The sequence below is a fragment of the Lactuca virosa genome, chromosome 5, assembly GCF_052849685.1.
Source record: "Lactuca virosa cultivar CGN04683 chromosome 5, Lactuca_virosa_CGN04683_v6, whole genome shotgun sequence".
Classification (NCBI taxonomy): Eukaryota; Viridiplantae; Streptophyta; class Magnoliopsida; order Asterales; family Asteraceae; genus Lactuca; species Lactuca virosa.
Genome location: NC_136430.1, coordinates 327,842,995 through 327,864,773, shown reverse-complemented (window position 1 = coordinate 327,864,773; position 21,779 = coordinate 327,842,995). Strand labels below are relative to the sequence as shown.

At 37.1% G+C, this 21,779-nt stretch overlaps 1 pseudogene across 1 annotated transcript; it reads right to left on the bottom strand.

Annotated features, from left to right (window-relative positions):
- Nucleotides 1-19,292: 19,292 nt before the first annotated feature.
- LOC145115457 (uncharacterized protein At4g06744 pseudogene) lies at nucleotides 19,293-20,845 on the bottom strand (annotated as a pseudogene). The gene has a single exon (XR_013711576.1). The product of XR_013711576.1 is annotated as an uncharacterized protein At4g06744 pseudogene (transcript).
- Between the last annotated feature and the right edge of the window lie 934 nt (nucleotides 20,846-21,779).

The window sequence follows — 21,779 nt, the reverse complement described above, 5'->3', positions numbered from 1 at the left end:
CTCATATTCCAAACTCTCAGAATTTGCGGATTTGGATTTAGAGCTTTGATGATTTTTCTATAAATTTTCTAAGAACAGTAACAAAAACTGTATACAACAAAAAGTTGCTGTCAATTTCATTTCACCTTGTAACATGTTGAGCAAGGTGTATATCTTTATGTGGATATATGTTATTGCAATATATGACATTTTATCTTAATATTTAGACACACATCAGTTTACAAATGGATTTGGACATATAAAATATAAAGAATAACAAGTGATTATAATCAAAGTACAACCGATACATTCAAACATTTAATAAACTATTTTGAATATAGTTTGCATACATTACTACGTACTACCCTTGGTTGATAAACTATAATAGGTATAGTTTATGATACATTACATAATACATACGTTTAAAAAGGGTACATTTATACAAAGGATATTTTCATTAAGCAAGGTACGGCCATACGGTACCAAGTTTTCATAACACGTAATTCCGTTAATGACTTTATGAAACATTACATAACACATACATTTAAAAAGGGTACATTTATACAAATGATATTTTCATTAAGCAAGGTACGGCCATACGGTACCAAGTTTTCATTACACTACACGTAAATTCGTTAATGACTTCTGTGAGACATTCGATTCAATTTACAAATAAGTCCTGTATTATAACCAGAGTCTCCTCGAGGGAGAGCGTGATACTTGTGTATAGATCTATATTGGGTTTGACAAACCCACACCTAAACTGCATGCAACAGCTAGACCGACAGGTCTGGGGTGACAAATGTCATAACATTTCCGACGCCTGAAGAACGTCGTTTCAGGCCAACTAGGTCATAGCATGGTTATAATAACTCACATGTGGTATTAACAAACATAGAATTTACGGGGATTTCACTAAAATCAAACGAGTTTATGTCGATTTAAACTTGCATTGTTTTACTATAAGGAACGAACACTACTTGTACATTTCAGTCTTTGGGTTTTAAGACTACATTTACACATTAAGGAAAATATTGGATTTTCTGGAACGAACACTACTTTTACAAGAAAAGGCTTTAATAAACTCACATAAAGTATTAATGAATATTGGAATTTACGGGAACTTCATTAAAATTAAATGAGTTTACGTCGATTTAAACTTACATTATTTATTATAAGTAAGAAAAGTTACTTATATATTTCGGTCTGTGGATTTAAGACTACATATACATTTTAAGGAAAATATTGGATTTTTCTAAAACAAATACTACTTTTACAAACGAAAGGCTTTTAATAATACCAAACAAAAGCTTATGAACTCACCAACCTTTGTGTTGACACTTTTTCAAACAACTTGTATTCTCAGGAAATCATTAAACAGGTAACCAAGTGCTTTTGAGGATGGGACGCTAAGGCGTCTACTATTTCATATTTTGTCAACATATTGTAATTGATTCGTAAACATGTAATTCATACAATGATGTAACTTTTTCAATTATATATATGTTGGTTGTGTTTGCTTGAATTACTATTACAATTGTTGTTATGATACTATACATGAAGTCCTCCACCCCCCGGACATTTCCGCCATCCTTGGTTTGGGGGTGTGACACCTTTTCATCTAAGTAATAACTAGTAAAGCGGTTCAACCTAATGAGTTAGTGATTTCATTACTCACATTAGGTTTTGAGCTTATCCTCTTTTCATGTCACGGCTAATAACAATAAATCAGATCACGGAATCTTAATTGATAGTGATTACTTCTCAAATTCCTAAGTCTATTTTATGTAGACACTGTTATGAATTATTTTCGAATATTTTCGAAAATTGGGAAAACGATATCCACCAGACAAAGGTAACTTAGTTGGAAAATACTCGGTTCATAACCATTCTAGAAACTTATTCTTGTTCCTCACCAGGACTGCATCATAGGGATGCAGGTCGAATCATTAAGAACAATATAAAAAAACGAAAGATTAATACATAGATACAAATGGTTAGAATACATCTAGAGACACGATAGTCGCTCACGAACTCATTTTCTTATCATGTAACAGAATCATGCCTCCAAAGAAGTGTAACCAACCCTCTAGCAAAACACCAATCCTTCAGATAGATGCGGCTACGTTTCAAGTTGCGGTCACAGCAGCTGTAACAGCTGTCATGGCACACCTTAATACTAACAATACACATGTTAGTAGTAATGCTATCGGTAACCCCGATCGTGGTGATGGCCAAGTACAGCAACGAGCACCTACTTGTAAGAACACTTTGAACCTTAAGCCTAAAATCCTTAAACGAAAGTTCAAAAACAAGAAAGGGAGTTGTTCAACTCAAGAACCTAACAGAGGGCAACGAACTGGGGCAGTCAATACCCCCATCTGCCCTGTTATTCTAGCACCAACTAAGCCGTACTTAGGAAACCTCCCACACTGCAACAAGTGCAACTACCATCATCATGGAGTTTGCCGAGAGCTGCATTGCAATAGATGCAACATGAAGGGGCATACTGCCCGCATCTGTAGAACTCCGGTTGAGTTCATCACTTCAACTACCGATGTTGGAACCATTCCCATATGTCACCTTTGTGGTGAGATAGGACATTATAAGAGGGACTGTCCAACAGAGAAGAACGATGGGGGAGCAGGAGGATTTTGATCCCAATACATGGGAAAACATCAAAGAACCCTGCTATATTTTGGTATGCTTCCAAACCCCGATAATTATCTATAATTACTTATATAAAAATTTGAAACCCTAACAGGTAAGCTATGATAATTTAGTATATACATAAGGGTCATTTATAATTAAGATTTGTAGACTTAGAGTGAGTAATCCCGCCTCATTTCTTGTTCCTTGTTTGGTTGTGGATTTAGGGCAGGGTTGCTCAGTTAAAGGTCTTACCAATCTTAATTATACATGACTTGTATACACCAAGCGATTATAGAGAGACCTAGTAAGGATCGTTTCATGAAAGTTCATAATTTCAAATTATCAGAACCATCGTATTGGTAGTACCCGCCAAGTTCGAATCAAAAGGGGTTCGTAGTGATAATAACAGAATAAAACCAGAAGCACAGAAAACTTAGGTACATAGGATATCGCCCTAGTAATCATTCATCCCAGAACGAATTAATATCTATTTTGTCGAGAAAATTCTGACATCCTCATTCGACATGGTTTGGCCTGGTCCTTACCATGTGAAAATTCTTATGCTATATAAGAGAACTTTTTCCTTAATCAGCCGTAAGATGAAATTCCTCTAATCATTAACGTAAAACCCTTAGGTTGTCTCACATTTCAAAACTTTAGAAGTACCCATGCGAAGAGTGCCACGCCATTCTAGCCTACTCAGTAGACAGGAAACTTCAAACGAAAAGCACCGAAGTAGTCTTGGAAGTCAGTAACTACCGAAGTACCACAATAGATCTCATAGGAAAATCATCGAACCATAGGTCAAGTTCAAGAATAGAGACTAAGAACTCATTGAGTTAATCTATCGCTGCTAAGTGTATACACAAGAGTGGTATATAAGTTAGACTTAACAAGATTAAGGATGTGTGATTCCGCCCTATCTCCTGTTCCTTGTTTGGTTGTGGACCTGGGGCAGAGTCACCCATCCGAACGTTTTGTGAAATCTAAATTATATACGACTTGTATACACGAGGTGATGATGGATGAGCCAAGTATGAGTCTGATCATGAACTTCGGAGCAAAAGCCAGCATCATGTATTCTACCAGGTAGAATTGAACATGAGACCACGACAGTGGGTTGAGTTACTAAATGACTACGAATTTGAAATTCGTTATCATCTCGACAAAGCCAATATAGTAGCTGACACCCTAAGTCGGAAAGAGTACCCAGATCATAGTGCCACTCACGGACTATGATAACCCTTTCAAACCTCTCCACACAAAGTAAGGAGGCTCAACAGGAAGCCTTGAAACCTGAAAATGTGGCAAGTAGAGAAGATAACCAGAACGTGTGAGTGTATGGTATGCCAATATATGTTATCTCCACTAAGATAATAGAATCATCTCCCAGTTCAGGCCGTCACTCAAAAACCTCTAGGAACCAGAGTAGTCATGATTCTATGGGATCGGCTATGGTAAAGAATGGAATATCCATTTACCAATTAGTCGAGTCCTTTATCACGCTAGCATTCAAGTTGCTCCATTCGAAACCTTCTGCAGTCAAAAGTGCAGATTCTATCTACACTGGACTAAAGTAGGTAATACGCAACTAGCTAGAGATCCAATTTCCACACAGCACCCTCGCTGATCTGGAATTCATCCGAGAAACTACCAAAAACAAAATACGAATAAGGAAATGCCATGTAGCGTCCAGAGTTAACCAGAGAAGCTACGGCTTCGATAAAAAGAAAACCCTTGGAATTCCAGGATTGATGACCTTGTCATATGAAGGTCTCACTCAGGAAGGACAAGATGCGCTTGAGAAAGCATGAAATACAAAACTCAAAGTACATAGGACCATTTGAGGTTCTTACCAGAATCGGTCTTGTACTTTTAAACTTAAACTACTACAAAAACTTAATAACATTCATCCCATCTTTCACATATCAAATCTAAAGAGGTGTCTATCCGATAAAACACTTGTTATTTCACTCGATGAAATCAAGTTAAATAAAAGTCTGCACTCTGTAGAAGAACCAATAAAAACCATGGATAGGGAAATTTGAAGAACCACGCTAAGTCTTATCCCGTTAGTGAAGGTTCGCTAGATTACAAACCAGGAACCTAGATTCACTTGGGAAGGAAAGATTAGACCTAGTCCATGAGTATCACTTTAGACTTAATTTCGGGACGAAATTCCCTCTAACGGGGGGATAATGTGACACCAGTCAAATTTTGGTCAAAAATAAATTGATCAATATTCATAATTAGGATGAACCACGTGGTAGAGTTTGTAACAAGGTTTCCAAAAACATAAAGAACACTGAAATCCGAGTTATAACGAAGAAGTTATGACCAATCGAAAATCCGCGTCAAAACCGGCAAAACACTGTTCAGTGTAAAAAGTGAATTTTCGATAAAAGGATTTTTAGCCTTAACAATCTAAACGAAACTTGTAGAATATGTTAAACCGAGAACGTTCATAAAAAGAACGTCAAAATCTGACTTCGTATGAGGAAGTTATGATTTTTCGAAGTTTCGGTTTAGCAGTAGACAACTAAAAATTCGCAATATAAATCGATCGATATTTAGCCGACGCAACTTAAACGAAAATCGAAGGTCTCATCAAAAGTAGCACAACGGTAAAAAGACAGACTAAAATGGACGTCGGATGAAGAAGTTATGAATTTTTAACGGATTCTCGTCCCGGTCTGTTTAAAATAATAATATTAAAAATAAATTCAAAATCAGCCGACGAAGTCTAAACGAAAGTCGTAGAGCATGATTTTTCCTACGCGTGCATATAAAGAACGTAAAAAACGGAGCTCGTATGCGAAATTTATGATTTTCGCAAGTTTTTGGCACAAAAATCAAGAAAATATTGAAAATCGGGAAATTTCGCTGAGTCACAATTCGGACACGTCACCTCGCATGCGAGGCTTCCACGTGTCACCCGCTGATAGGTCCGAACCTTCGCCTGGCAGTTGCTGATTCGACCAAGTCCGCGGTCCAATCCCTCTCGGCCACCTTCGCAGGAGACACCCCGCGCACCACCCTCGGACACCCCCCTTCGCATCGTGGCACCCTCCCATTGGACCGAAGGCTGGTCCTATCCGAAGCGGCCAGCAGCGAACCGCCTCACCGAGCCCTCGCCACCTGTCCGAACCGAGACACGCGTCTGCTTCCTTCGCTGCCACGTTGCTGATGACTAAGCAGCTTCGGACCGAGGCTTCGGCCCTATATAAAGGGTGCGAGACCCTCCGGTTCTTAACCCTTTTTTTCACCATTTTTGCTCCTTTTTCACCCTTTTCACTTCCATAACTTCATAAACAACCCCCAAGGCCCCGGTATCGTGTCTAAAGCCCGAAGCAAGCCCCGGAGCCCTGGAATTCTCGAGAATTCATCCTCTCTCCTGTCGAAACTCTGCCCGTTTTGAGCCGGTTTTTCGTCAAACAAACTCTTTTCCGGGAAACGAAACGCTGCCCGAATCACCGCTTATCAAAGTGAGTTCATACCCCTATAATTTACCTTTGCAATGGTTTTTTTAAATGCTTTTAGGGGGGGGGGGGAATACAAGTTTAACACAATATTAAATTGTGTTAATAACTGTGTGTGATAATAATCACACAGAAAGTTTCCGTATACTTTAAAGAATTACCAAATACTTCCAAAATAACGTAAAGCCATGTTAAATTCTTTGAAAAATGTTTTATAAACTATTTCAAAATATAAATGCCAAAGTCATGTTTATATATGTATAAATATATAAATAAGACTTGAAAGGCTTAGGACTAATGAATTATCCTATATCCTTTTCCTTATTTGGATGTGGAATTAGGGTTGTATTATTTGTCCGAAGGTCGTTTCCTTCTTAATTATATATATATTATACATATATGAGTCTAAAAGGTTACTCCTTTTAGTATCATTACCTTTGTATCGGGCTGAGCAAAGGTGATATTCCATGAGAATTCATGCTAATCAGATAGAACATATAAATTATAATAGGTATAATTTATGATTCAAAACTAAATATACAAGTACGATTCATGACTGTATACTTTCCAAGGAAATTATCAAATACATGTTTGGAAAACTAAAAATATACTGGCAATCATTATTTCAGAATGATTGAGTTTTAATTCAAGAATATACTGTCAATCATTATTTCAGAATGATTGGGTTTTAATTCAAGAATATATTGTCAATCATTATTTCCGAATGATTGGGTTTTCAAAACTAATATACATGAACGTTTAATATGCTTTTTATGAGACTCTGTATTCAGGTTGTTTAATTCATTTTAGACAACATAGGAAGTCCTGACATTATAACCAGAATCTCCAGCCGGGGATCAAAACAAGTGTGTGTAGATCTATATCGGGAATTGACAACCCCGCACTCAGGCTGCTAGCTACAGTTTGATGAGTGACAATTGTTATCACCAGTTTAAACGCCCACAAAGCGTTTGTTTCAGGCCATCCGTCATAGTATGGTTATAATAAAAACTACTCATTAAAAAGGTATTAACAATACGTTAGTGTATAAACAAATAAACGAAAGTACACCTTCAAAGTACCAGTTTATAGAATACAAAATACAATGGTTTAATACAGTTTCCATTAACACCTGGTGGAGCCAGGCACACTCTCAGTTTCAAGTTTTCATAAAGGAATACAAATACAAAACAGTAATACAAAGAGAACGGTTTATGGGATTAAACCACTTATCCAATGGAACTTAGTCACTCAATCTCGGTAAACTAGTATAACATAAAAGACCTTTAGTGGGTAATTCTATAATTCCTTAGTTGATACATCATAGTTATACATAAGTAATGTCCGATTGATAGTAAAGTGTGTGACTTCCGCCTTACTTCATGTTCCTTGTTTGGTTGTGGGCTTAGGGCAGATACACCCAGTTGACTGTCAATTCGATATTATGTTATGTATAACCAGTATAAACTAAGTAATTACAGAGGGAAACCATTGAGGTTATCAGTTAATCACCTCAGGAGATATAGGATTTCTTGGAGAAACCAGTGAACTTATTCAAAGAACTTAGGGTATACTTAACAGAACTAAAATACTTATGAACTCACCAGCTTAAATGCTGATCTACTCTTTCCAAATAACTTGTATTCTCAGGAATCCAGTAGACAGGTACACTCCCGAAGCTTTTGAGAAGACTACCTAGTACCGTACCGCGACTCTTGTCTTCTCCTGTACCTACTTCAGTGTTTGCATATGTAATGTTTAAACGCTTATGTAAAACTTATACTTATTAATGCAATGGTTGTTTGTACTTTGATTACTATATTGCATGTGTTGTGATACTTACCTAAAGTCCTCCGCCCCCGAACGTTTCCGTCGTTCTGGTTTGGGGGTGCGACACCAGCTCCTCCTTTGCTTTGCTTATAACATATGACGTATCTTCAAAATGAACTGCATACCCAACCTTAATCATTTTTCCCACACTTAGTAGGCTATATCCTAAATCTAGAATATATTGAACATCTTGTAGAGCCTTTATCTTGCCTTATTTTGTTTTCACTTTTATTTTTCCTTTACCTTCCACTTGAAGCTCTTTCTTATTTCCAAATTCTACTGTTATCCTTTTTGTTTCATCTAGTTTTGTAACGCCTCGGTTTTTCTCGGTACGTTTAGTTATTTTAATTTAATTATTCTTGTAACCTTGGGTTAATTTATTTAACTAAGGTCTGATTTTCTTATGTTATTGGACTCTTTTGATCATTTTGTAAACTCCTTTTATTGAAGTCCATGGGCTATGGGCCTATTTGCAAAATCCATCTAGTTAATAGTACTTAATGTGTTAATTGAGTCATTTGGAACACACACAAGAAAAACACTCTAAACCCTATTCTCTCTCTCTCTCTCTCTCTCTCTCTCTCTCTCTCTTCCTGACGCCATCCTTCTCTCTCTCTTTGGGATCAAGAGCAGCCAAGGGGCTGTTGTTTGGAGCTTAATTCTTGTTCATTTCCAGCCTTGATTCGTATTGGTATGAACCTCCTTATCATTTCTTACAACTTGATTCATAACCTTGTTCTGGTTTTATGATTTCATCTTCACTTCTACTCCTTCTTATTTGATTTGTATCTCTTTTGTTATTTGCAAAGAATTGTATGTTATACATCATCTCAAGATCCTATCTTCACCCCATATATGGTGGATGATGGATCTAGGTGATTACATGTTGCAAAAGATCATGGAAACCCTAAAAGGGAGAATGGTGATTTTATGTGCTTTATGTTTATTTTCATGTTGATTATTATTACATTCTTGTGGCTAAATGAAATCCTAATGATCCATAACCCTTTTTAGTACCACCATGATCATGGGGACTGAATCGGGATGATGAACACATCCTAAAATGTGTTTCAAAGGGATAAGGATGGATAAGCCAAAAAGGAATCACGAGTGGCTACAATTCTGTTTTCCATCAGATATGTAGTCATTTTGTAAAAATCATATATGGAGCTCTAGAACTCAAACAGACCCCAAACCAGTGCCCAAAGTTCCCAAATTGAGTTGTCTAACTTTCTTAAGGAGGCCAACCTCACTGATAAGGATTTTATCTATGGGCACGAATGGCATCTTTGCTGTTAGGTCTGATCCGGGTCTGTTCTGATATGTCATTTTGTTTTCATCATTTCTAAGGCTTGGAAAAGGATCCAGAGTGATTCCAAGTTTCTATATGTTCCTTATATTATGAATTTAAGATATGGAGCAGATGAGGTGTTGTTTCCAATTATAAATTGGTTATAATGGATCCACACTCCACATCAGTGGGCAGTCACCAGCTTTTACTAGTGCTGTGATTGTCCACAATGTGAATTTTATATCCGGATCTTGGGAAATTCTTTTCATTCAATTCCAACTCTGAGACTTTCATATGTATGTCCTTTACTTCTATGAATTTTGGTTTGGACGAATTCTACTCAAAAGTTAGGTAGAATTGGCCAACATCACTTGACTGTCCTGTTGGAGACAGTAGTGATATACATTTTTGTAAAATTCATATTTAATTCATCCTTTGGAGTTAGAAGGAGTTCTTTATAGTTTTGGAATCTTGAACAATCATAGTTTCCTATAAAATTTTGTTAAAGCTATGTTTCTGTTTTATATTTTGGAGTAAATCCGTTTTGAACAGCAGGTCTGTTTTAGAGACCTTGTTGTGATTACTCTTTTCTCAACTCATAGCTTCATTACTTCTCCTTTCTATCCTTTAGTCCTTCTTAGGTGAGGTTTTGAAGTTTGCTCAAGCTTGGTAGCATTATTTGATTGTTAGCTATCCTTACTACTCACTCAAGGTGAGTTCTCTCACACCGTTGTATTGATGTTTGCGTTTGCTAGTTAGCTCGTGTGTGATTATTTGAATTTATTATAAAGGCATGTTATATAACCATTGTTTTAATTCGTACATGTGCATTGTATGTAACTAATTATGGATATGGGGACACCACCAAAGTATACGGATTTACCGGTGCGGTGGGTAGGTAATATCACCAACGTAATACTCATCATGAGGTGCGGCGATTAGGGCCAAATGATACGGGATCTTCCCGGTGCGGTTCAAACCTACAAGTCCTTCTTGTATTATAGGCATTGATTCGTTCTTTGCCCTTATCATATAATTATAATTGGAAAATGGATTAGGGTTAGTAAATATGAATGTTAGTACAATGTCTGTGTTTGAATTCACTAAGCTTTGTGCTTACGGTTTCCCTTATAACTTTTCAGGTGTTAAGATTAAAGAGGCTAAGGCTTGACATGGAGCACCGGGACATCGCTACTAGTTATTTTTGTTGGGACCTTATTATTATTATTATTACTTCCGCACTTATTTTATATGAGTATTAAGTTGATGGATTATGTTATGACTATTTCAGTTGTTTTAATTTAATTTAAGATGGGTTTTAAAAGTTTAAAATTTTTGCAAAATTTGGGTGTCACAAGTTTGTCGAATATTACCGTCTTTTCCATCATATGGTTTGAAAAATCACTATCAACAAACCATACATTGCTTTTAATATGTCTAGCATATAATACAAATAGCCTCTCATCTTCGTCTTTGTCTATTTGATTGTCTTCTCCAACCCAGTTCACTTGTTCATATTTAAACCAAAAATCATTTTGCACGTGTCCAAACCTCCTGCAATGACTACACTATAAGTTGTTTCTTCTTCGTCCTCTACCAAAGCCTCTTCCACGTGAGCGTCCTCTAAATACTCCACACTCATTTTTCCATGGCGAGTGGTGAGTTTGGAAGTCTCTTTCTTTAACCTTTCTTGGTGATGTTTTAATCCTAACTTCACGTGATTGTAATGAACCCATAAGTTGATTGAAAGAGAGTTCAACCAAGTTATTTGATTCTTCAATGGAGGCCATCACATGATCGAACTTCTCGGGAAAGCTTCTTAATACCTTTTCAACTACAGTCTGATCGATGAGTGTGTCTCCGTAGGACCACATCTGACTTATGGTGTCCACGCATCTTGATAGAAAATCCGCAATGGTCTCATCTTCTTTCAAAGTCAAATTTTCAAAATCTCTTCGTAGGGATTGAAGTCTGATCACTACAACTTCAGAGTCTCCATGAAACTCTTTCATGAAGCATAGTCCATGCTTCTTGAGCGGTACGAATATACTATCATGTACTGCTTGACTGCTTGTTAGATCATTGCTAGTGCTTTGGCATCTTTTTTCTTCGTTTCTCACAGACCTGCATCATCTTCTTTAGTTGGGTAGCCGTGGTCAACTAGTTCCCACAAGACTTGTGAGTTGAGCAGGGTCATCATTCATATGCTCCAGTACTGATAACCTTCTCCTTTGAATACCATAATCAAATGGTTGTGACGACACCATTGCATTTGATGTGTTCATCATTTTTATGCAAATATCACTCCCTTACGTGTTTGCATTAAAAAAAGAAAAAATAGACACTACAAGAAAAAAGGGAATTGGCGGCGACAAAAGTCGCCGGTAAAGGCTAGCAAAGTCGTCGGTAAAGGTAATAGCGGCGACAAGTTGCTGGTAAAAAGTCACCGCTATTGCTTTGTCACTATTGCTCAAAATGTCGTCGGTAAATATATTTGTCACTGCTAATGCTCTTGTCGCCGATAATTACTACTGTCACTAGTAATAATGTTGTCGCTAATAATATTTATCATTTTTTTAAATATTTTTTATATCAACGATTTTGGGTGCAACAAAACCGATACATAACGACATTAAATGCATGAAAAAATTACATAATAACATCTGATTAGGTACCAAATAGTGTTATAATTAATTTCATACCAAAATAAACAGCCAAAGTTTTATAATTCCTCCCTACACGTCGGGTCGTTGAGCATTGCCTGAAGATTTTCCAACTACATAATACATAACAACATATATAAACTTATAAGTTAAATTATCAAACATAAACAAAAACTACCAAAGTACATTGCTATTTCTTGCAATTAATTAAAGAAATACCAAAACTACATTGTTATTTCTTGCACTTGGGACATAAACACAATTACTAAATCAACATGCATTTGTTGATGCCAAAGTACATTGCTATTTTTAAACTAGCGACATAAAACCAAAGTACATTGCTATTTCTTGCACTTAAAACTTAAACACAATTACACAATCAACATGCATTATTGATCATTATAAAGACGCATGAGACTTTGAAATTAAATGATCTACTTTTTTGTTCTAAAGAACCTTAAATACAAGAAATACCAAAGTAAATTGCTATTTCTTGCACTTAAATACAAGAAATACCAAAAGTACATTGTTATTTCTGGCACTGGGGACCAAAACACAATTACCAAATCAACATGCATTTATTGATGGCAAAATACATTGCTATTTTTAAACTAAGACAAAAAACCAAAGTACATTCTTATTTCTTGCACTTGGAACAAAACACCAATTACCAAAGCTTTTAGCAAATAATCACCACAAACCACAATTATCAAATCAACATGCATTTATTGAAATTAAATAATCTTGTTTTACCTATGACGACTGTGATGACTGAGGTGGTGGCTGCAATGGTTGTGCAATCGGCGGGATAACAAAAGGTTTTCGGTTGATGCCACTGATATGGCCACACCGTTCATCTAGTATTCTCTCGAAAGTTGCTCTTTGTTCAGCGGGTGTTAACTCTCTTTCACCTTCTGGCCCTTACGTTTATCTAAAATCTCTTCCACTAACCGATTTTGTGTTTTCCAAAACTGATTAATAATTAAGTATAAATAAACACTTAATTATATGATAAAATTATGATTAAATACTTACGTATTGTTGTTGCGCCTCGACATTAACAAATATACCATTCTTATCCGTATAACCCTTGCGAAACGTTCCCACTCTCTTCAGGTTTTGTTTAACATTAAAAATTAGATTATATTTTAAATAAATAATTATGTGTATCGTACGTTACCTTCTTATAGCAAGTACTGCTATACAAGCTCGATCCACCACGGTTCACAGTCGTTTACATTTCAAAGATTTTTTTTGTTCCTTTCTGAGGCACCTATGTGTTCATCTGTTTGGAAATATTCAATTATTTCCCACTACATAAACCTCCATATCATGTTGGGGGGGGGGGGGGGTGGCTAATGCTCTCGGGATATCCTAATACTCTCCGACTTTTAACAAATATTTTTTTGCATCAGCTTTACGCTCTCGATAACCTTTACCAAAGCCGCTTCAAAACTCTCTAACAGCATAGCAGCGTCTGGATCACGGGACATCCGATCCAAATGAAACTTTGTCTACAAAAGAAAAAGTTAGTGAAGTAAAAACCAACCATAATTAACGATATAAAATATTCTTATATAAATAATTTACCGCTAAATGTTGTTTTACTGTATCCTCTATCGTGGTGGAAACTTTTTCCAAGCCCATTTATCAAAATGGACCATCCGCCACATTATTTTTCCAACTTCACGTGCAAACATGTCATTCGACTCTCCTATGGATCATATGTCATATCCTTATCATAGTCTATGTCAATCAGTTTGACATTATTCTGTAAGAGCGCTCTTTCGAGCTTAATGTATTTTGCCTTTCCTCGGACTCTCTTGTGTGGCACAACTACAAATATAATTAAAAAAATATTAGAAACGGTATTTTATAATAACTTAAGAAAAATAGTGAATAAAAATTTATAATAAGACATACAATCCTGCTCATGATGACCAACACCTCTACCGCTTGGGAAAGGTGGGTCCTCAGCTCCATCACCCCCATCATGGCCGGTCCTGAGAATGTAAATATCCTCAAATGCCCAGGACGAGTCAGAGAAAAATGGCCCCTATGGCTATTATAAGTTTTTATTTTTAAATAAATGTGTGTGTGTGTGTATATATATATATATATATATATATATATATATAATAAAAAAATTGGGTCCTGTGTAGGTGCCCACTTTGCCCCCCCCCCCCTCTCAACGCCCCCCATGACCCCCATGTCCACGACCCATAACAGCAACCATGGTGTACCAATATTTTAACTACATACTTTTTGTGTGCATCATAGATACATTTTTACTATAATCAAAATACAGATGCTTTCACATACATATACCATATATACAGATACATTCAAATAGAGACATTTATACATATACTCACATACATATACACAATACATATAGATATTACACCAAATATACACACATATGGCAAATTGCACATAATGGACACAAATACACATTTTCACATACATATACCACATATACAGCAAATACACATACATTCATATACATTTACCAAATACATAATTGCATCCTACATATATCCAACATACATACTTTCACATACATATATAATAGCATCCTACTTAAACAAAATACACATGTTTTCATATATGTATTGTACACACATAGATACAACAAATATAAATACTTTCACATGTATACACAATTTATACACACATATGCCAAATTCGACATAATATATAAAACACACATAATTGCAATAAAATCTTGAAATTCATAGTAAACAGAACATGCGGTGGCCGGAATTTAAGAGATGGTGTAGTGGTGGTGGTGGTCCTCGGTGGTGACAGTACCCGGCGTTGACCAAGACAAAGAGACAAAAAGAAGAAGTTGAAATTGAAAATTATTTTGCAATTAATCACAAGGTGGAGCTGGAAATCGATGTTACAAGAGAAAGAGAAAGAGAAATCAGAAGTTGAAGCCTACCGTCACCGGAGATGCACAGGTTTTTGCCGGAAATTGATATTCCCCTTCGTCGGTAATCTCAGAATGGGGAGTTCGTCTTCATCAGAATCTCCTTGTTTGCCGAATCAATCATTGATGAATAGAAACGGGGAAGAAAAAAACGAGAGCATATGGAAGCGAAAGAAGCAGAATGTGAAGAGCAAGCGTGGTTTTTTTTTGTTATCTGCGAACACCAATACCGACGACACATTTGCCAACAACATTTAACCCTTTAGCGGTGACAAACATCAACAGCGGCGACAATTGTGGAGGGAAGGTTATCGCGTCTTTTTTCCACCTTTAACGTCGACAATTTTAAGCCCGTATTAAATTTGTGCAAGTATGAACTCTAGTCGTTGGATTAAATCATCGATCGAACGATTGAGATTTACCAGAATGTGTTAGTGTGGATTCGGTCCCAAAGCATTATCGTCGACGTTATTAACGGCGACTTAAGCTTGAATCGCCGCTAAAAGTCGGTGTCGCTGTTAATAACGTCGCGATAATTATCTTATTTCTTGTAGTGAGAACCAGGCTATGTTGGCAAAATTGAATGCAGTAAAATGATTATTGCTTTTATTGATCATCTGCCGTGATGATGAATATAAGAGGGAAACAACTTATTTATTGCTAAGAGACAACAACTAAACCTACAAATCATGAAGAAAAATTCTCTTATTTACTCAAAATAAAGTCTTCAAGATTCCTAATGCTATATTTCCGCTTCAAATCAGGTTAGCAAACATGATTCTTCAGTGTGGATCAATTTCCAACAAGGAAACTGTCCAACTTACTAATCTTTTTTTTTTGAAACGGAAAATATACTATAATATAGAATGGGCCACATGCTTAGCAAGTAGCTAAAAACATGAGCAAATACAAGAAAATATCGTAATACAAAAAGTTAACAAAAAGTTAACAAGAAAATATACTATAATATAGAATGGGCCATATACTCCAATCTATCCACCTATTCAACACCTGAGTAGTTCTATATTTGTACCACGTATATGTTTGGGAGATCACCTCATCCGCAATTTGTGCCGGCCACATCCTTGTTTGTTTCAACACCTTGTTGTTTCTAGCCATCCAAATGAACCATAAGAATGCGTATGCTACTGCATTCAGTCGTTCCTTTTTCCGTGGACAATTACCCCAATTTGCCACAAAGTGTAAGAATTATGTCACGTTGTTGAATTGAGGGGCAGATATCTGACACCATTTGAAGATCCACTCACGTGCCTCCTTCGCCACTTTACATTTTATTAGCAGGTGATCGGTAGTTTCTCGTTCTGTGCTACACATCAGACACGTGATTGATTGCAGTTTGATACCTCTAACTTCCAAGTTTGAGGCCACTGGAATCTTATCTGTCATTGCTCTCCAAATGAAACATCTAATCTTTAGTGGAACCACCTTAGACCAATCAATACGAACACCATGTTGTGAGACTGTTGATTTAGAATCTAACAGTCTTCTTAAAGTGTTAACCGTATAATTCCCATCTGAGTTTAAGGTGAATCGGAAACCATTGTTGACAGGAATCATGCAGGTATTACTAAGTAAGGAGCATATTTCGTCCAGATCAGTCAACGTCTCATCATCCATTTGTTGCACTTTCCATTTCCAATTGAAACCATTCGTTTGAATTCGATCCACAATTGAGCATAATTTGACTTTTTCTAGATTGTACAGTCTAGGAAAACGCTCTTGGAGTGTTAATTCACCATACCACCTATCTTTCCAAAACAAAAAACTGTTTTTGGAAGCTGGAATTAAAGTGAATAACTCATGATGATTAACATCAAATGTTGGAAGGGACTTAATAGCTTTAGCAATATTACACCAGGTACCATTGAACGATTTCTTTGCAATAACAGTGACCGGTTTCTTGGCTAAGTTGTGTATAGCAGTTATGCACTTTTTCCACAAACAGGAATCTCCAGTCCTAGTTTTCCACCACCATTTAGTTAGCAATGCAAGGTTTTGCGCCTTCAAGGTCCCTACCCCCAAACCTCCATCAACTTTGGCAGCCACTATATTTGACCATGAAACCCAATGTATCTTAGATTTCAGATCATCACCACCCCACAAAAATCGTCTATGAAGTTTTTCCAGTTCATTAATGATCCCCTCAGGTGTTTTAAAAAGGGGGAAGTAATAAGTGGGAAGACTATTGAGTATAAATTTGATTAATGTGAGACGACCACCGAAAGATAAGGTTTTTGCTTTCCAAACTGATAGTCGTGACTAAAACTTTTCGATTATTGGTCTCCAGTGTTTTTTTAATGACATATTTGCCCCCACGGGCACACTAAGATAATTGAATGGAAACTCTCCTTGAATACAACCTAGAACTTGTGCTTGACGTTGAAGGTCAACATCCGAGACACCAATACCAAATAACCGTGATTTTTGAAAGTTTACCTTTAGGCCTGAGCTAATATGAAAACATTTCAGAATTCTTGCAAGATTTTTGATGGTGCCAACATCCCATTTGCCCATAAAAATAGCATCGTTGGCATAAAATAGATGCGAGATTGAAGGTCCGTTGTTGGGTAGTGTGATGCCGGTTATGAGTTTCTTTTCAATTGCACTGTTGATGGCTTGATTGAGACCCTCCATAGCTACTATAAAGAGAAAAGATGAGAGCGGGTCTCCCTGCCTAACACCTTTGGTGATTTCAAATTCGTCGGTTGGAGAACCATTAACCAGCACAGATGCTCTGGAGGTTTTAAGACACCCCTGAATCCACGAACGCCATTTGTTGCTGAAACCCATCTGTTCCATCACAGAGTCCAAGTAGGACCAGTTTATCGAGTCAAAAGCTTCTTCAAAGTCGATTTTGAGCATAAATAATTTATCTTTTGTTTTCTTTGCCCAAGAGTAGACTTCGTTGACCATTAATGGACCCTCCAATATATGCCTCCCCTCAATGTATGCTGACTGTACCTCCCCGACAACAGATCCCACCACCTGTTTTAATCTTGATGCAAGAATTTTGGACACTATCTTATAGATACAACCAATAAGGTTGATAGGTCTATAGTCTCCCAGAAGCAATGGATCTTTAATTTTCGGTATAAGTGTGATGAATGATGCATTGCAACCATACGAGAAGGTGCCATGTCTTTCAAAGTGGAGCACAAACCGAATGATATCATGCTTCATTAACTCCAATTGCTTTTTCAGTACATTGAAGGTATACCCGTCAGGACCTGGGGATTTGTCGCCACCACAACTCCATATAGCATTTTTTATTTCCTCAGTCGTGAACGGGGACTCGAGGCATTCAGACTCTGACTGAGAAATCATTTTAAGACCCTGACATAGTAACTTTGGTCTAATTAGCCACCTTTCTTTAAATTTATCTTCAAAAAATCTGTGTATTTCCTTCTTAATCTCCACGGGTTCAGTGTTCCATGTTCCGTTTATGATCAAGTCATGCAATCTGTTCTTCCTATTTTTGCTTTTCAATGCTCCATGAAAGAAATGTGAGTTCTTATCACCATCCACCGACCATTTTATTTTTGCTTTTTGTTGACTTATGTTAATTGTCTACAGCCATGATGAAAGATCTTCTAACCTTTGAACCCATATAAAACTCTGAAATGCATATGCTTATTTGAGTATTTCTTATGGAATCTTGAACGTATTTTTTCATCTCACGTCATATAAAACTGTTAAAAACATATGTTTATTTCTTATGGAATCTTCAACGTATTCTTTCATCTCACTTCGTTGAAGTCCCGATGACATAAAAATCACTCAATAAAAGCCTCACAACAACATAGCCGAAATGGAATGCCACGTATCAATTTTTTAGGCTCGAATAGAGGACCGTAGGCATTAATCACGCTCACGTCTTTATCGTTTCCAATCCACACTCCAACGATCAAGATGAATTCATCGAAAGAGAAAGTTTTGATCCGCAAGAATATTGTTGGATCCCAAACACCCAACAGACCACCAGCTTTCCCTTTCGCTCCAACAAAGTTGAAATCAAAATTGAAGTTACCCCACAAAGACTTGATTCTCAAATCAATGAAGCTCTTTTTCTTGGTTTCTTGGATGGCCAATAAAGAAATACAATGAAGATTGCACAGGTCACGAATCCATTCTCTTTTCCTCTAAAACCCTAAACATTATCCGTACTTACTTTATATGTTTTCAATTATTCGATCACAAGAGCTTCATGATAATTGCGCTCGGATTTTTTTGGAGCATTTCAAACACATTTTACAAATAATAAATATTTTAATTTTGTATGAGGAGACTGAGTTCAATTAGCAATTTTCTTGAAACTTTTTTCCTGGAATACGTGAATATTTTCTGAAATATTGTTGTTTTGTTAATCGTATATGATTCGCCCAAACTTATTGCTTATATTTTTACGTGTGCATAAACCTTTTTCAGTTGCATTATTCCTGATATAAAATTAAGAGAGCATATGATCACACATATATATCATTAAAAGTTTACAGACTAATAATCATACTCATCACACAAATCAGAAAATCAAATCAACCGTACTCGATGACGAACATTGCCAATTATTTTTACATAAATAACGATGCAAGAAACAGCAAAAGTCGTTCATTTTCACCAATTTAGATCCCATCATACGCATCAAGATTAATTAATGCGGCGTAAGAGCACCATAACTTCTCCCTAGTGGAGCGGGCGCCGGCGCTGGAGTAGTTGACTCAAGATCGGAGGACTCCAATTCATTAGCAGAGTTCCCTCTGGTGCAAGGTACATAATGCAAAGATTTTTCACGTCGGCAAGTAGGACGATTTGAGAAGAATTTAGCACAATCAGCCTGTGATCTTTGATTTGGGAGACCCGAAATGCAGTTCATCTTGACATTAAGCACCCCGTTCTTGATCAGCTTCCGACACTGTGGCCCAACCTGAGTAAAATAATTATACGATGCAGTGAAATTATATAGCCCTGGTAAGCTGCACACGGCCTCCGGCACCTCGTTGTAGAACTTATTGTGAGCCAAGTTCAGAAGTTCCATTTTCTTTAAGCACTGAAACGAGTGTGGGATTGGGCCTGTTAGATTGTTGAATCCCACGTCGAACACTGTGGATTTCTTCAGAAGTCCGATCTCATATGGCAAACAACCGTTTAACTTGTTGTTCAAGAAAAGAACCTCCCGTAAGGTATTGGCAGCTCTACCAATGCTCCTAGGGATTCCACCGACGAATTTGTTGTTAGCCAGGGTTAGATAAAGCGCCGGCGTAAAACCAAGGTACTTGGGGAGTGTTTGCTTGAAGTTGTTGTTGTTGATGAAGAGCAAGTCGAGTTGGAGAAGGAAAGCCTGCGGAGGAACTCCTCCGAGAAAAGTGTTGAACCTGAGGTCGAGGAATACTAACTTCTTGGCATGGAGGACTTCGTAAGGAAATTTACCGGAGAAATTGTTGTTACTAAGATCAAGCTCGAGAAAGTACCGGAGTTTGCTTATATCGGAGGGAATGATGCCGGTGAAGTTGTTAGAGTTTGCATGGAAGAAAGCGAGATCCTTTAAACCGATTAAGAGTTCACTAACGGTTAGGTTAGGGCCATTGAAGTTGTTGTTGTTGAAGTTGACTCCGGCGACGGTGGTTTTGTTAAGATCCGGTACTACGTCACAAATGAACCCTTTGTAATCTCTGCATATGTTTTTTCCCACCCATGTTTTTGTATAGTTTTTGGGATCGTATGTCACCTTCTTCTTGAATGCTTGGATTACTTTATAGGCTTGTGCTAGTCGGTCACTCTGGAAACCACCGGTGGCTAGTAGTGGTTCTGTCAATGGAGCACCACCACCACCAACTGTGATTGTCTGGAATGTTTCTTCTGGAGCAACTTCGCCATTGATAGCGAAGAGATGAATCAGAGTGATGCAAATGAAGAGTAGAAATGAACGAATGTTGCCCATCTCTACTTGAAAGTTGGTGGAATCAAGATGATGAATTTGTTTACATAATAGAGTGACTGGCATTATCTTTATATAAACTTTTTTTTTTTTCATCTCACGTGTTTCACGAGAGTATATTTTCTGTAAAAATGAATTACCCAGCCATAAAGTAGCTCAACGTATAACCTAAACAAATTAAAGAACAAAGCAAGAGAGAACAATAAAAGCAAGAGGTAAAGTCGAACTCGTTTAAAGTGAAGGTATCTTTAACTTTAACATTTTAATTATTGGTTCTATGGCATTTCCGATTGTATGGTCGGATTTTCTTAATAAGTTATCAGTTACCCAACAGCCGTCGATCTTTCCACATTTGCCCTGCAGAGACGGTGGTAATGCACCGACGATGGGTTATAATCACAATCGGGTTCAGTCATACGTAAGTTGCCTAGTCTAATTAAGGTTAATTATTGCTGTATATAGTAGAGCAAAAATTATGGCTGCATACACGTGGATAGGGCTTAATTACGATACACTACAAGAAGAACAGCGTGTACAGACAACACCTAATCATACGACATATGTCGTCGGCAAAAGCCAAGCTATGCAGACGACATGCCGTATGTACATCATTTTCCAACTTTGACCATATTTCTTTGACCATAAAAGCTATGCAGACGACATGTCGTCTGCATAGACTTGGCCGGAAGGGGCAAAATATTGGCGGTATGTTCAAAACCTATGCCGACGACATATCGTCTGCATAGCTTTTCTGGTCAAAGAAATATGGTCAAAGTTGGAAAATGTTGTACATACGGCATGTCGTCTGCATAGCTTGGCTTTTGCCGACGACATATGTCGTCTGGATAGGTGTCGTCTGTACACGCTGTTCTTCTTGTAGTGTGTCGTCATCATAGCTTGGTTTTTGCCGACGACATATGTCAAAGTTCGATTTATTTATATTCCTTGTCGTAGAAAATCAAGACGTCGTTTTCATCAACCTATGCAGACGACATGT